The sequence below is a fragment of the Triticum urartu genome, chromosome 5 (genome assembly GCF_003073215.2).
Source record: "Triticum urartu cultivar G1812 chromosome 5, Tu2.1, whole genome shotgun sequence".
In the NCBI taxonomy this organism is placed as follows: domain Eukaryota; kingdom Viridiplantae; phylum Streptophyta; class Magnoliopsida; order Poales; family Poaceae; genus Triticum; species Triticum urartu.
The window spans coordinates 60,327,219-60,343,809 of NC_053026.1; positions in this window are offsets into that span (position 1 = coordinate 60,327,219).

Consider the following 16,591-nt stretch of genomic DNA (forward strand, 5'->3'; position numbering starts at 1 on the left):
ATCTTTACTTTTTCCATGTTTTAAGAACCTTCTAGAATGTTCTTGTCAAGCCCATTACTCCCTCCGATCCACAATGATTGTCGTTCATTTACTAAGTACAAACTAGTACCAAATTAGCCACAATTAATATGGAATGGAGGGAGTTCATTGTTTCTATTCGTTTCTATCCATTTAGTTTTTTTTCTTTCCTTTTTTCTTCTTTCTTTTTCATTTTATCATTTTTTTTCTTTTCAGAATTCTTCCGAAATTGTAAAAAAATCAAGTTTTATGAAGAAAAATATTCACCAGTTCATATATAGTTCATGTTTTTAGGAACTGTTCATGTTTCAAAGTTTTTGTAGTATTAAAAAATGTCCACAAATTTCCAAAAAAAATCAGATTTCAAAATATTGTTGGGTTTTTTCAAAAAAAATATTTACACTTTTAAAATAATGTTTGAAAAGTATAAAGTGTTTCTGAATTCTCTTTGAAAGTTCTAAATATTGTATTTTTTCGAAAAATGTTCGTGTTTATGAATTTTTTGGGAAATTTCAAAAAATATTGGGTTCTTTAACAATTGTTCGAAATTAAAAAATTGTTCCCAACTTTTAAAAACTCACAAATTCAGGAAATATTTCTGGGAATTCTAATTTTGATATTTTTAAACAAATCTTCAGAATTTCAAAACAAAATCATGTTTTCAAATTTCGTACACAATTTCTGAAAATGCTTCGTGCTTTAAAAAATGAATTACAAAAGTTATTTACTTTTTTCCTAAATTTGTTCATGTTTTCCAAATTATTCACAATTTTGAAAAATTAGGATCTGCCGCCCATGTTAATTCTTAAAGTACCATGTTGTGAATTAGTCACTAACGCTCGTTGGGTCCAGTTGTAGCAGCACACATTCGGGAAGCCATCTCTCTGTTTGTAGCAAAAAAGAAGCCATTTGTAACAAACAATGGAGCCGGTTGCAGCTTTTTGTCATCGTCCATGGCTTGCGTCGTCTATGGTTGAAACTTTTTTCACCGCCGGTTGAAGCTTTTCTCGTAGCCGGTTGCAGCTTTCGAGTTTGCACAATGCCTCACCTTTAAAAATCAGTGTTCTGGCTTAATCTTTTTTCAGAACCATTATAGCTTTCTTATGAACGATTGCAGCTTTCTTAAGAATGATTGTAGCTTTTTAATTGCATGGTGTCTCGGTTGAAACTTTATATGTCGTCGGTTGAAGCTTTTGAATCAAACGGTGGTAGCTTTTGTATGAGCCGTTCCAGCATCACCCCGCTGCGCGCCATTAACGAGCACCAGTGCCGCGCGCGGCCCTCTTGCAGCTCCCCCGCCTCGCAACTTCTCCACCCTCGGCGTCTTCTCTGCCCCCCTCCTTGGCTCGCTGTAGCAGCGAAACGCTCGTCATGACGGTGCGCTGCGCGCGGCGGCGGAGATGGAGGTAAAGGACTGGTTGCTCCGCGTCGTGGGGGAGAAGATAACGAAGAAAGCATCGTGGGGAAAAGATAATGAAGAAAAAAATTGATACGAGGGAGTGCTTCCCGTGCCCTGCGAGACGCACGATTGAAAGCGATCGCAAGGCGTGCGATCGTCCGGCGCAACAGTTCGGCCGGCTTTCCTGACGTAAACATTTCCCATACTTAAATCCGAGAGCTCCTAGTTAGCGCCTCGTGCGTTGGCTAGCCGAATGGGCGGTAACAGCCCTGCTCACTTCGGCCAGAGAGAGATGCTGGCTCGCTCGGGTCCTCACTCGATCGGTTGACCATTGACCGTTGACTTTTCTAGAGAGTCCAAGAAATTGAAAAAGTACGTAAATTTTTATAAAAGCTCGTGAGTATAAAAAAAGTGCAAAAATATTTTTAAAGTACACAAATTTGAGAACTGTTTGTGAATTTGATAATTGTGCACTATTTAGAAACACATGCATTTTGAAAAAACTTCAAGGATTTTTAAAAGCTTCATGCATTTGAAAAAAACATATACTGGAAAAGTTCACATATTTAATAATTGTTAGCGATTTTTTTTTAAAAATCATGTATTTTGGGAAAAAAGGTTCACTGCATTGATAAGAGTTCATTCATTTTTTTAGAAAAAGCTCAGGAATTTGAAAAGGACAAAAATATGAAAAGAGTTCTTGAATTTGAAATTTCAGAGGTTTAATTTTTTTTGTCGATTTATAAAAACTTCATGAATTTTAAACAAGTTTGTGAATCAAAAGAGAAAATAAAATAAAACAAATAAAGAAAATCACAAAAGTAAATTATAAAATTAAAAACAAAAAATAGTCAGAACTAAAAAACAATTAAACAAACCCAGAGAAAATCAGGGCAAAATATCTGGATGGAACCTCTAGAAGGTTCCCCAAAATCATTTAAGAGAGTGCCTCTATCCGTTGCGTACCCATAAGCCTGAAACCAACGCTTGAAGGCGCTACTAGTAATTTTGTACGTGCTTTGCATGTCAGATCATTTTGGATAAACCATTAAAATAAAACTTTAAACACCTATGTTATTGTTAAAGTTATCAAGTAATTCAAAAGAAGCTTTCTGTTTTCTAGTGAGAACTTCTCAAAACTTTTCTATAATTCGCATCAACACACGATAGTGCAACAACGTTCATTATGAAGAATGGTTGGTCAAGGCCTTGGTTTTACTTAAAAAAAGAAATATTATTGACATGCGTCATGAAATATAGATTCGCATATTCAAACTTGAAATGTAGGGGAAATAAGTTTTACGTAATTACTTTTCAGATTTCCATTTTACTCCTTTTAGCAGCATTAAGTCAGACTTTTTTCAAAAATATATATTTCTTTTTCTGTCATAATCTTATTTTTTTTGACTGGTTTCATAGTCTCTACTTCAGTCTTGTGTCCTTGAGATCACCTTTGTTCAACTTATGACATTATTTTAAGAAAGTAAATAAAACTTTCAAGACAGAATTTCGTATGGAACGTTTGGACATTTCTCTCAATTGTCATCAGTATTAACATATACTCTTCCCTATGGAGTAGAAGGGAGAAATGCTTTCGTGGATGCATTCAAAGGGTAAACTGATATGGAGTAGTCTATTGTCCAACTAACCTGCCAAAAAATGTAGTATACTGTACTACTGTAGATTGCTAGCCTCAGTATCGAGATACTTCTATCCTGTACTGGAATTCACAACGTCATCAGTTCACAACATGTAGTTGGGTCCTGACGTGAAAGTTTTGAAGCAAGCCTTGGTGACAGGTGGACAGTAGTAACTTGGTACAGATACACAATCCTGCTCCCTCTCCTTGGCTACGTGACTCGAGGCCTTGTAATCCTGTGCCTGCATCTCGCCCTATAAAATTAATAGTGTTGATGTGAATCCCTTCGCTCTAGGCCATTGGATTTACACTCATCAACGGCTGAAATTGCTTCTTAGGATTAGGGTTTAAATTTTCAAAACTCGTACACTATATAGTACTATAGATAGATATAGATATAGGATTTGCCGTTAAATCCCACAGTGAGTTTGAAGAATAGCTTTTTTAAAGAAATGTTTGAGGAATAGCTGGATCTGCTTCGCCTGTGGCCGATAGAGCTGAGCGGCCCAGTTTGGCAGTGTTGATGCTACGTTTGTTCACTAGCTTCGGTTTTTTAGTTCATTCACTCAAAAAAATCGATGATTTGTTTTCAAAATCGATGAACTTTTTTCCAGACCGATGAACTTTTTTTTCAAAATCAATGAACTTTTTTACAAATTCGTGAACTTTTTTCAAAATTGATGAACCTTTTCCAACTTTGTGAATTTTTAAAATCGATGAACTTTTTTCAAAATTGAAGAACTCTTTCCCATTTTTTGACATTTTCTTAAAATTTGATTATTTTTTCCAAATCAATGAACCTGTTTTCAAATTTACATTTTTCTAGATAATTTATATTGGGTATATGTTTGCGTTTTAGTAAACGAGAGGTTAACTAGTTCTGTTTTTCTGTTAGTGAACAACAAAGTTACTTTGGTCTAGTGGTTTGTGTGGTAGGCTGTCAATGTTGCGATTGGGCCGGCCCACTAAGCGTTCCTAGTGAGCGCGCGGAGCCCCAACCGGCGCTTAGAGCGCTGATTAGGAGCTCCCGTTTATTAGTTGCTCCCCTCGACATGCGTTGTGAGTTTAATAATATGGATGGGCCACACCAGCAGGCCCTCACTGGTGGTACTAATTGCTAGGGGAACACCGTCGCAAATTTCTGTAGCTCACTCCACATGACATTTATAATTATATTTGGGTATGTGCTCAAAAAGTATTTTATATTTGGGTCATGAGTTATGCGGTCACTCAATTGGTGGTGATAAATAGGGAGGGTACCTCCCACGGGGTGTTCCCAGCGGGCGCGCGGGGCAATCTAGGGGTAGCCGTGTGGTGCATCTAGCTATCGCTACGTGTCACGCGCTGGTCACACTCGTGGGCAACATGTTTTTTTTCTGCATGTGTTTTGTGTTTCTACTTTTGGGGGGGTTCGAAGTTTGCATGTTTTTTCTAGGTTTTCTTGATTTTTTTTCTTTTTTTCTCTTTTAAAGCACACCGTATGAAAAGGTACAAATTGTGTTTCTCGGTGAAGCATAGGCGTGCTTCCCAAAAAGTGAGAAGCACTATTGTGCTTCACAGACCTGTGCTCCATGGTGAAGCTCCATGAAGCACAACTATGCTTCTGCATGAAGCACACCTTTGCTTCTTGAAAAGTGAAAAGGTATAAAATGTGCTTTTGGTTTTTCATTTTTGTTTTCGTTAGGTTTTTCCCCCTGTTTTTTGGGGAAAAAATTTCAACCTATTAATGTGTGGACTAGTTTTCACCCGCAAAAAAAGACTGTTTTCGAATATCTCAACGTGAGAAATGCAATGGTGAAAACGGTTCATGTTTAGGACGCACAATTTAAGAGATAAACGTTTTAAAATATGAATCTATGAAAAAAAAGAAAGCTTTTGGGTTGTTACAAGTGTCACACATGTAGTGGTGTGCCACTTGTCACATCAGAGGAGATGTGAATGACCGTTGCAAGCGGTACCAAATAGTGATTATGTGCTCAATATGTTTTTTCAATTGAGTGGTTATAAATCTGTTCACAGACAACTTTAAGCCCTGTTAGTAGGACCAACCAAAGATGGAATATTTGAAGTAGTTTGTGAAGATACTAAGACTAGATAAATTCATGACTTTTAGTCTGTTACAATGTGCATTTAGTTTGGTAACACGTTGCTTTTTAAACAATGGCAATGCAATATCTCAATATACCAATGCATGCACAATGAATAGAAAAAAAGAGATTAAGACATCTTTAAAAAAATACTATAATATTGCAGATATTAAGGTTTATAAAATTATGCATCTATTGTGTCAAATACATTGAATTTTTCAAAACTACAATTCCTAAGATTATCCCCTCCCAGTTTTCTTCCCTTCCGCATGTATGCGGCGGCTAATGCAAACTTTTCTCCAGCAAGCTCCGCCAAAGAGCCTCTGGATTTGCTCCCCATTGAAAGAACATGCGGTGCCCCCATGTTTGGTTTTGGTAATTGATGACAATCTCTATGGACTAATGGTTGCCTTGAGTTATATTTAAAGGTTTTGTCCATAGGATTTTCATGGAGTACATGTGTTGGTTTCAAGGAGAGTTTGTGTCGACCAAGGTGATATTCAAGGAATTATCCGAAGATTGGTCACGTGAGTATTGAGCTTATTGCAGGCATGTCTTGAAGAAGAAGATTGTGTGATCATTCATGTATACCTTCAAGACATCATCCAAATGAAGAGAATTGGAAAGATTCAAGGTTACGATGTGCAAGTTCAAGTGGAGCATCATGAAAAGATCAAATGCTTGAAGCTTGCCGTCCATTATGGTAACAATAGATTTATGAAGATGTACTGAAGAGTGGCTCACCCATGGTGAAGTATGGGGGAGCAATCAACTAGTCTTCATCGAGCCAACACAATCAAAAAAGGTGGTCCAACTTGAGGGAGTCAAGATCGTCATCATCTAGCTCAAGTGGACTATGTGCAAGACAAATGTTTGCCCTTGATAGGTTTTTTATTTTACCGGTCTCATAGTGGTAGTTGGGAGACCGGGTTATAGGATCGATTGTCGTACTATCAAGGGGGGCTCTCGATGAGTAACTTGATCGTATCGTTCGTAGAGAGCTCAAACCATTGCATCCTTGCATCATCTTTCTTGATTCTTGTTTGATTCTCTTTGAGAGTTTTGGAGCTTATGGTCATCTTGTTGACAAGCTCGAGTTCATCGAAAACGGAGTTCATTTGCATCTTCTATGATGTTTTCAATGTTGGAGGTTATACCCGTTCTTCGCTGTTGGAGGTTTCACTCCTCCATTTGTTAGGCATACCTCCCCTGCCTCTTATTTTTATAACCAACAAGCTTGAGTTCTTCGCTGTTTTGATGCTACTCGTCGTCTTGTATCAACAAGCTTGAGTTTGCTCATTTCGGAGCTCTTATGAAGAAGTTATGGCAGTTCTGGTTTTCGCCCTGCGGTAGTACCGCGGTCGGCAGCGGTAGTACCACTTATAACGTCAAGCGGTAGTACCGCTCCAGTACCGCTCCAGTACCGCTCTACTACCACCTCGTTTTTGGGTCCTACACTTTTCGTGTCGGGTTTAGCAGTAGTTGCACGGTAGTAAGGCACGGTAGTACCGCCTATAAGCGGTAGTACCGCTCCGGTCGGGCGGTAGTACCGCTACTGCATTACTGCCGCCGTTCTGCTCTGCCCTGCCTCTTTTGGTCCCGTGTTCTGCTCCTCCAGCGGTAGTACCGCTGGGGTGAGCGGTAGTACCGCTTATATGCGGTACTACCGCCCCAAGGTTCATGTTTTGTTACTCCTTTTCCCTGCTTCTTCCCCCCGAGCGGTAGTACCGCTCGTGTGCGGGCTGAGCACATAAAAGGGGGTCTTCTTCCCAAATGAACTTTATCCTTTGAGCTCGTGTTCTTCCCCCATTGTTGACCTTCTTTGAGCTTGCTAACTCTTAACCCTCCATGGATTCTTGCTAGTTTTTTAGGGAAAAGAGAGAGGAGATCTAAATCCACATTTTCACCAATCACTTTCTCCTCTATGTGAGGGTAACCCCTTGGATCTAGATCTTGGAGTTCTTGGTGTTCTCTTTCTTGTTCTTTCTCTCATTTTCCTCCCTAGCATTAGTTGCTTCGGTGGGATTTGAGAGAGAAGGACTTGGGCACTCCGTGTGCCCTTGCCATTGCATTTGGTGCATCGGTTTGAGTTCTCCACGGTGATACGTGGAAGTTACAAGTTGAGAAGCTTATTACTTTTGGGTTCTTGGTACCCTTGAGCTTGTTCCTGTTGGGTGCTTGGGCGCCCTAGACGGTTGTTGGTGTTTGAAACTCAATCATTGTGGTGTAAAACTTCAGGCAAGCGTCGGGGTCTCCAATTAGGTTGTGGAGATTGCCCCGAGCAATTTGACGGGTTCCGGTGACCGCCCCCAAGGGTTGCCATTTGTACGGGTTCGGTGACCGCCCTCAATGGTTTCTTAGTGGAATCACGTCATCTTGCATTGTGCGAGGGCGTGAGGAGATTACGATGGCCCTAGTGGCTTCTTGGGGAGCATTGTGCCTCCACATCGCTCCAAACGGAGATTAGCATCCACAAGGGTGTGAACTTCGGAATACATCGTCGTCTACGCGTGCCTCGGTTATCTCTTACCCGAGCCCTTTACTTATGCACTTTACTTTGTGATAGCCATATTGTTTCTTGTCATATATCTTGCTATCACTTAGTAGTTTATCTTGCTTAGCATAAGTTGTTGGTGCACATAGGTGAGCCTAGTTGTTGTAGGTTTTGTGCTTGACAAATTAACCGCTAGGTTTATTCCGCATTTGTTCAAGCCTCAACCGTAAATATTTTAAAACGCTTATTCACCCTCCCCTCTAGGCGACATCTACGATCTTTCACCTATCCCTCTGCCTGCTTCGGCGGCTAGTGATGGAGAGAGGAATTTTGATGCCTTGGCTCCAACTTGTAGTTTATGTTAGGATATTTTAGTCATTCCACTTGCGGCGCTCAAATGGGGCGGCACTTCTTCATAAAATTGTTCTTTCGGCTTTCAATCCTCCACAAATCCGTCCATCTGGACGGAGTCAATGAAGCTTCAGCATAGATTTCTGCCATCTCCTTAAAACAACTAAGTTAGAGTGTCTTATCATGCATGCATTATAGCGAGATAGAGTGCTAGACTCTTCAGACCGGTTCAACAGTTTTTAACGGCGACGACCGCAGCTTGAGGGCAATGATCCTTAGGCGCACCTGCCTGAAGATTCAAGGCTGCTTTCGACAAGGTCAATCTGGCTTCGGCAGGGAAGCGGCTAAAGCGACTTCGATGGCTCGCTCTAGCGGAGTGGCCATTCAGCGGTTCAAAGATCTCGATATTTTTTTATGCTTCTGATATTATTTTATGATAGATTTGATTCCTTTCCAAAAAACACTAAAAATGCTTAGTTGCCAAATGCGGCCTACGTCCTAGGAGTGATTCATTTTGGATGCCTTTATCTGGCGACTGGACGTCAGGGAGGGAGCTCCAGTGTTCGTTTTCGTCCGTTGGCTGGTCGATCCACGACTCTCGATCCACTAGCGAGCAGTGGCCCCTTTAATTTTCCCCTTCTGCTGCAAGGCTTCCAGGCCCAACTACAAGACTAGATCTAAAAAAATATAAAAAAATGACATGCTGTAAAAATTAGAGAACATTTTTTCCTAGACCAAAAAAATGCCACCTCTTAAAAAAATGCCAACTCTTAATAATAAAAATCAATCTCTTAAATAAAAACTGCATCTCTTAAATAATAAAAATGCCATCTCTTATAAAATGATAATAATAAATTCCATCTCTTAATATTAAAAATTCTATCTATTAAAATCAAAATGCCATATCTTAATAATAAAAAATGCAATCTCTTAATATAACTGCCATGCCATTAAAAATAAAAAATGCCATCTCTCATTAATAAAAAAAGTCATCCTCTTAAAAACGCCATGCTATAAAAAAATTTAAACTGCCATGTGAGAAAATGAAAAAAAAAGCGAGATTTTCGGGATCGAAAAAGACGTGTAGCATTTTAAACATGAATGGTTCATAAAGGCACTCCTAGCCCACTGGCTATTCGCGTTCAGGTCACACAGGAGGGCGTGGGTTTGATTCTGCTCTGAGATTCATGCGACGGCAGGGAGGGTGTTTGCTGGGGTTAGCCTCCTGGCGAACGGTCGTTAGTTAACATTTTCGTTCAATTTTGGAACCAAAAAACAGGACAGGACAAGAAAACATACGAGCGACGGATCAACAAAGCATACAGGAGAGAGACCGATCCACTGTCACCGTCGGGTCGTACGGAACAGCGAAACACGCGGTCCACGGGAGAAGGAGTCCAGTCCAGGCCTTTATCGCCCGCACCGCAGCCCCCAAGTTCGCCACCACCGATCGCCCGCGTTCCAGTAGCTGCCTGGACCCGTTCCACCTCTCGCACTCCACCGCGACGAGGTCACCGTCGAGAATGATGTTGTGGGCAATACGAAGTGTGACACTGCTCAGTCGACAGTCTAGCTCCGCCTTTAACCGCAGCAGTAGACGCGCGCCCCTGGTGCCACGTTACGTGTTGAGTTCCTTTCTGCCGGGTCAAGATGAAGTCCTGGATGCATCTCGTCGTTGATGACACGATGGCTGCCTGTCTCCTTCACACGTTAACTCCTCGTCCGATGGCTGCGTGTAGTGTAGTGAGACGTGGGGAAAACACAATATTCCGCCTCAAGACTTTGGACCCTGTCAAAATCTATCTAAGCGCATCGAAACGTCGTAGGAGACGGAGTACGTGTACTTTCAGAAAAGAATGACAGAGTATGAGCACCCGTTATTTCGCAAAAAAGAAAAAAAAACATGGACAACCCGTTTTTTCTTTCAAGCCGAGCACCGACACACCCGGGCCGATCACTACGGAATCAACGGACTCTCATTAGCTGGCATGGTTTAATTGGAGATTAAGGGGAAAACGGGGCCCACCTTCATGAAAATCAGGGGGGTCGGAGGTTAATTTTTTTTGAGGGAAAAGGCATTTTATTTATTCAAAGTCCACAAAATGTGGGATGCAAATCTGGTCATGTGGCTGGCCTAACCATACATAACGCCCTGCAAGTAAAGACAATGCATGTTTAGCTAACTTGTGAGCTTCTACATTAGCCTCACGCCTTTCAAAAGTAAATTTACAAGTGGATGGTGATCTTAATCTAATCTCTCTGATGATGACTCCATATTCTCCCTGACTCCCTTTAGCAATGTCTTCTATCACCTGCTTGCAATCGGAGTTCACAATGTAGTGTTGTTGGTTGAGATCTTCCGCCAATGCAACGGCTTCGCGGCATGCAATGGCTTCCAACGTCGATGCATCACAAACTCCAGCAATCACTAAGGCTGAACTGCCCAGAAAAGCTTCTTGGCTGTCTCTGCAAATCGCTACTGCTGAGCCTCCTCTCTGTGGTCGAACCCCAGCATCTACATGTATCTTTACAAAATTTGCCGGGGGTGCCTTCGGTGGGAGAACCAAAGATGCCCCACTCGCCACGACCCGACGTTGTTTCCTTGGCTTCCTGACTGCCTCAAGATCTTGTATGTAGCGTGTTATAAAGGCCTTTATCGCATGTGGAGTCTGAAATATTGCTTCATGTATAGCCTTTCTTCGAGATGTCCAAACAGCCCACAATGGCACCGCCGTGAGAGTAAACTGCTCATGCGAAAGCGACCCCATTAGGTTGAAAAGCCAACTCTTAGCTCGGTTCTCGCTTGTAGCCACCAAGATACTGCCCAACTCTTCATCAACTAGCGCCCAGGTGCATCTGGAGGCGGTGCACTTGAGAAGAGAGTGACGCCAGGAATCCGGAGCGCCGCAAAAACCACATGAGCTCGTCGTCGACATTTTTCGGTGTGCCCGCACATCTTCAGTTGGTAATGACTGCTTCGATAGCCTCCACAAGAACATGCGAACTTTCGATGGTACCTCCGTCCTCCACAGGGTCTTCCATGAGCTCGAGTCTGTTTGTGCTGTTGAGGAGCCCGAAGAACCTTCCAACCAAGCTTCTCTCCTTTGCCTCGTCGCCACTAGCATGTTGTAGGCCGATCGCACCGTGAATTGGCCGGTTCTTTCATGTGCCCAACTCCAGTTGTCCTCCATGGGTGTCGTGCACAGAGGGATGCTGAGAACTACCTTCGCGTCAAATGCCAAAAACGTGGCATCGATCTTTTGCTTAATCCATGTGGCATTGGTGTGATCTATCAGTTCCACCACGGTGACCGGTGGTGTATTTGCGATACAGCCATATGGCCTTATCATCTCTGGACGGGAGAGCCAATTGTCCTTCCAAATATCAGTGCTCTCTCCATTGCCAATGCGCTTGATTAATCCCAACTTCAACGTGTCACGTCCTTCCACTAGGGCTCTCCATATCTGGCTTGGATGACTCCCGAGGGAAGCGTCCAGAATAGTGGCATTAGGGAAGTAAATGCTCTTCATTATGCGCGCGCTGAGAGAGTTAGGATCCTGTAACATGCGCCATATTGACCATTCTTGTTCCCCCACCAAATCTTTCTAATCAACATGTTCAGATGCTCACATAGTCCCCTTGGCAGTTTAAAGCAGGACATGAAATAGACTGGTATCACTTGTGCCACGGCTTTGACCAACACCTCCTTGCCCGCAGAAGACATCGTCCTTTCAACCCATCCTTGAATCTTGTTCCACAATCTATCCTTCAAATATTTGAACGCACCATTTTTTGAGGCTCCCACATCTGTGGGCATGCCTAGATATTTCTCATTCAGGGTTTCATTAGGGAGATTCAAAATATTTTTTATGTCATTGCAAACAGCCTCAGGGACACCTTTGCTGAAAAATATAGATGATTTGTCAAAGTTTATCCATAGACCTGTTGCGTTGCAATATATATCCAACACTTGGTTCACCTCGGTAGCACCCACACTGTTTGCCTTGAAGAACAGCAGGCTAGCATCAGTGAATAGGAGGTGGTTAACCGGTGGCGCCGAAGGTGCCACTTGAATCCCACCTAAGTTGGATGACTCTCTTTGTGATTTTAACACGCACGACAGGCCCTCTGCTGCTAACAAGAACAAGTATGGAGATATCGGGTCCCCTTGTCGGATTCCTCGTGAAGGACAGAACTCCTCAAGTTTCTTTCCATTAAACAGAACCGAAAATTTGACTGTGGTTACCATGCTCATAACAATGTCAACCCACCTGCTAGTGAACCCCAGCTTAAGCATTATCGTCCGAAGGTAGGCCCATTCAACTCTGTCGCAGGCCTTTATCATGTCTAACTTGAGGGCACAAGACTGATGTTTTTTGGCCTTGTTCCTCTTCATGAAATGCAAACACTCATAGGTTGTTATAGTGTTATCGGTAATTAATCTGCCAGGAACAAAAGCTGACTGCTCTGGTGAGATAATGTCTGGGAGTATTTGTTTGAGTCTGTTGGATATTACCTTGGACGCTATTTTATAGAGCACATTGCACAAATTGATTGGCCCGAACTGTTTGAGAAGGGTGGGATTTTTTTTACCTTTGGGATGAGAACCAAGATCGTGTCGTTGATGCAAGCTGCTGACTTAGTACCCGCAACGATTTTGAGAACCACACTTGTGACCTCTTCTCCGCACACCTCCCAGTGACGCTGAAAAAAGTGAGCTGGGTATCCGTCTGGTCCAGGTGCTTTGATTGGAAACATTTAAAACAAGGCACACTTTACCTCCTCTTGAGTATATGGAGCATTCAGGAGATCATTCATACCGGATGTTGATGAGGACATAGACCTGGGGTAGGGTAATAGGCCTGACCTATATGTCCTACCTAAGGTCCTAGTGTTAGAAGCAAAGAAGTTCAAGAGTAAACAAGGTGGACCCAATAAAGGTGTCGAGTGCAATCCACTCGACCTACCATTCACTCGGAGACTACTTCTTCTTTGACTCACTCGACTATTCAACCACTCGACCACGTAAAAGACCACTCGACGTACAAGAAGACCTAAAGCCGTTCTGCACAGCAACAGTCGGACATTTACTCGTATATTTAATGATCATTTGTAGCACTTTATTACAGACGTTACCTGTAACGCTCTCTCTTTATGAACATTGAACCCTGTGTAACGGAGGGGAGCCGGGGTCCTGGCGCACTCTATATAAGCCACCCCCTCCTCTGGGACAAGGGTTCGCACCCCCTGTAACTCACACACATATAATCCACTCGACCGTCTCCGGGCTCCGAGACATAGGGCTGTTACTTCCTCCGAGAAGGGCCTGAACTCGTAAAACTCGTGTGTACAACTCCTCCATAGCTAGGATCTTGCCTCTACATCCCTACCCCCATTCTACTGTCAGACTTAGAACCACGACAGTTGGCGCCCACCGTGTGTTGGAAATATGCCCTAGAGGCAATAATAAAAGCATTATTATTATATTTCCTTGTTCATGATAATTGTCTTTATTCATGCTATAATTGTGTTATCCGGAAATCGTAATACATGTGTGAATAATAGACACCAACATGTCCCTAGTAATCCTCTAGTTGACTAGCTCGTTGATCAACAGATAGTCATGGTTTCCTGACTATGGACATTGGATGTCATTGATAACGGGATCACATCATTAGGAGAATGATGTGATGGACAAGACCCAATCCTAAACATAGCATAAGATTGTATAGTTCGTTTGCTAGAGTTTTCCAATGTCAAGTATCTTTTCCTTAGACCATGAGATCGTCTAACTCCCGGATACTGTAGGAGTGCTTTGGGTGTGCCAAACGTCACAACGTAACTGGGTGACTATAAAGGTATACTACGGGTATCTCCGAAAGTGTCTGTTGGGTTGACACGGATCAAGACTGGGATTTGTCACTCCGTATGACGGAGAGGTATCACTGGGCCCACTCGGTAATGCATCATCATAATGAGCTCAAAGTGACCAAGTGTCTGGTCACGGGATCATGCATTACGGTACGAGTAAAGTGACTTGCCGGTAACGAGATTGAACGAGGTATTGGGATACCGACGATCGAATCTCGGGCAGGTAGCATACCGACTGACAAAGGGAATTGTATACGGGATTGATTGAATCCTCGACATCGTGGTTCATCTGATGAGATCATCGAGGAGCATGTGGGAGCCAACATGGGTATCTAGATCCCGCTGTTGGTTATTGACCGGAGAGCGATCTCGGTCATGTCTACATGTCTCCCGAACCCGTAGGGTTTACACACTTAAGGTTCGGTGACGCTAGGGTTGTAGGGATATGTATATGCAGTAACCCGAATGTTGTTCGGAGTCCCGGATGAGATCCCGGACGTCACGAGGAGTTCCGGAATGGTCCGGAGGTAAAGAATTATATATAGGAAGTACTATTTCGGGCATCGGGACAAGTTTCAGGGTCACCGGTATTGTACCGGGACCACCGGAAGGGTCCCGGGGGTCCACCGGGTGGGGCCACCTGCCCCGGGGGGCCACATGGGCTGTAGGGGGTGCGCCTTGGCCTATATGGGCCAAGGGAACCAGCCCCAAGAGGCCCATGCGCCTAGGGTTCAAGAAGGGAAGAGTCCCAAAGGGGGAAGGCACCTCCTAGGTGCCTTGGGGAGGAGGGATTCCTCCCCTTGGCCGCACCCCCCTAGGAGATTGGATCTCCTAGGGCCGGCGCCCCCCCCCTTGGCCCTCCTATATATAGTGGGGAGATGGATGACTTCTTACCCCACGCCTTTGGTGCCTCCCTCTCCCTCTCCAACACCACCTCCTCCTCCATAGAGCTAGGCGAAGCCCTGCCGGAGTATTGCAGCTCCACCACCACCACGCCGTCGTGCTGCTGCTGGAGCCATCTTCCTCAACCTCTCCTTCCCCTTGCTGGATCAAGAAGGAGGAGACGTTACGCTGACCGTACGTGTGTTGAACGCGGAGGTGCCGTCCGTTCGGCGCTAGGATCTCCGGTGATTCGGATCACGTCGAGTACGACTCCCTCATCCCCGTTCTTTGAACGCTTCCGCTCGCGATCTACAAGGTACGTAGATGCATCCAATCATTCATTGCTAGATGAACTCATAGATGGATCTTGGTGAATTCGTAGGAATTTTTTTTGTTTTCTGCAACGTTCCCCAACAGTGGCATCATGAGCTAGGTCTATGCATAGTTCTCTTGCACGAGTAGAACACAATTTGTTGTGGGCGTTGATGTTGTCAACTTTCTTGCCGCTACTAGTCTTATCTTGTTTCAACGGTATTGTGGGATGAAGCGGCCCGGACCAACCTTACACGTACGCTTACGTGAGACCGGTTCCACCGACTAACATGCACTAGTTGCATAAGGTGGCTGGCGGGTGTCTGTCTCTCCCACTTTAGTTGGAGCGGATTCGATGAAAAGGGTCCTTATGAAGGGTAAATAGAAGTTGACAAATCACGTTGTGGCTTTCACGTAGGTAAGAAAACGTTCTTGCTAGAACCCTACTTCAGCCACGTAAAACTTGCAACAACAATTAGAGGACGTCTAACTTGTTTTTGCAGCAAGTGCTTTGTGATATGATATGGCCAAAGTTGTGATGAATGATGAATGATATATATGTGATGTATGAGATGTTCATGCTATTGTAATAGGAATCACGACTTGCATGTCGATGAGTATGACAACCGGCAGGAGCCATAGGAGTTGTCTTTATTTTTTGTATGACCTGCGTGTCATTGAGAAACGCCATGTAAATTACTTTACTTTATTGCTAAACGCGTTAGCCATAGTAGTAGAAGTAATAGTTGGCGAGCAACTTCATGGAGACACGATGATGGAGATCATGATGATGGAGATCATGGTGTCATGCCGGTGACAAGATGATCATGGAGCCCCAAGATGGAGATCAAAGGAGCTATGTGATATTGGCCATATCATGTCACTTTTATTATTTGATTGCATGTGATGTTTATCATATTTATGCATCTTGTTTACTTAGAACGACGGTAGTAAATAAGATGATCCCTCATAATAATTTCAAGAAAGTGTTCCCCCTAACTGTGCACCATTGCGACAGTTCGTTGTTTCGAAGCACCACGTGATGATTGGGTGTTAGATTCTAACGTTCACATACAACGGGTGTAAGCCAGATTTACACATGCAAACACTTAGGTTGACTTGACGAGCCTAGCATGTACAGACATGGCCTCGGAACACAGAAGACCGAAAGGTCGAGCATGAGTCGTATAGAAGATACGATCAACATGAAGATGTTCACCGATGTTGACTAGTCCGTCTCACGTGATGATCGGACACGGCCTAGTTAACTCGGATCATGTTATAATTAGATTACAGGAGGGATGTTCATCTAAGTGGGAGTTCATTGAATAATTTGATTATCATGAACTTAGTCTGAAATTTTACAAATATGTCTTGTAGATCAAATGGCCAACGTAGTCCTCAACTTCAACGCGTTCCTAGAGAAAACCAAGCTGAAAGACGATGGCAGCAACTACACGGACTGGGTCCGGAACCTGAGGATCATCCTCATAGCTGCCAAGAAAGATTATGTCCTACAAGAACCGCTAGGTGACGCA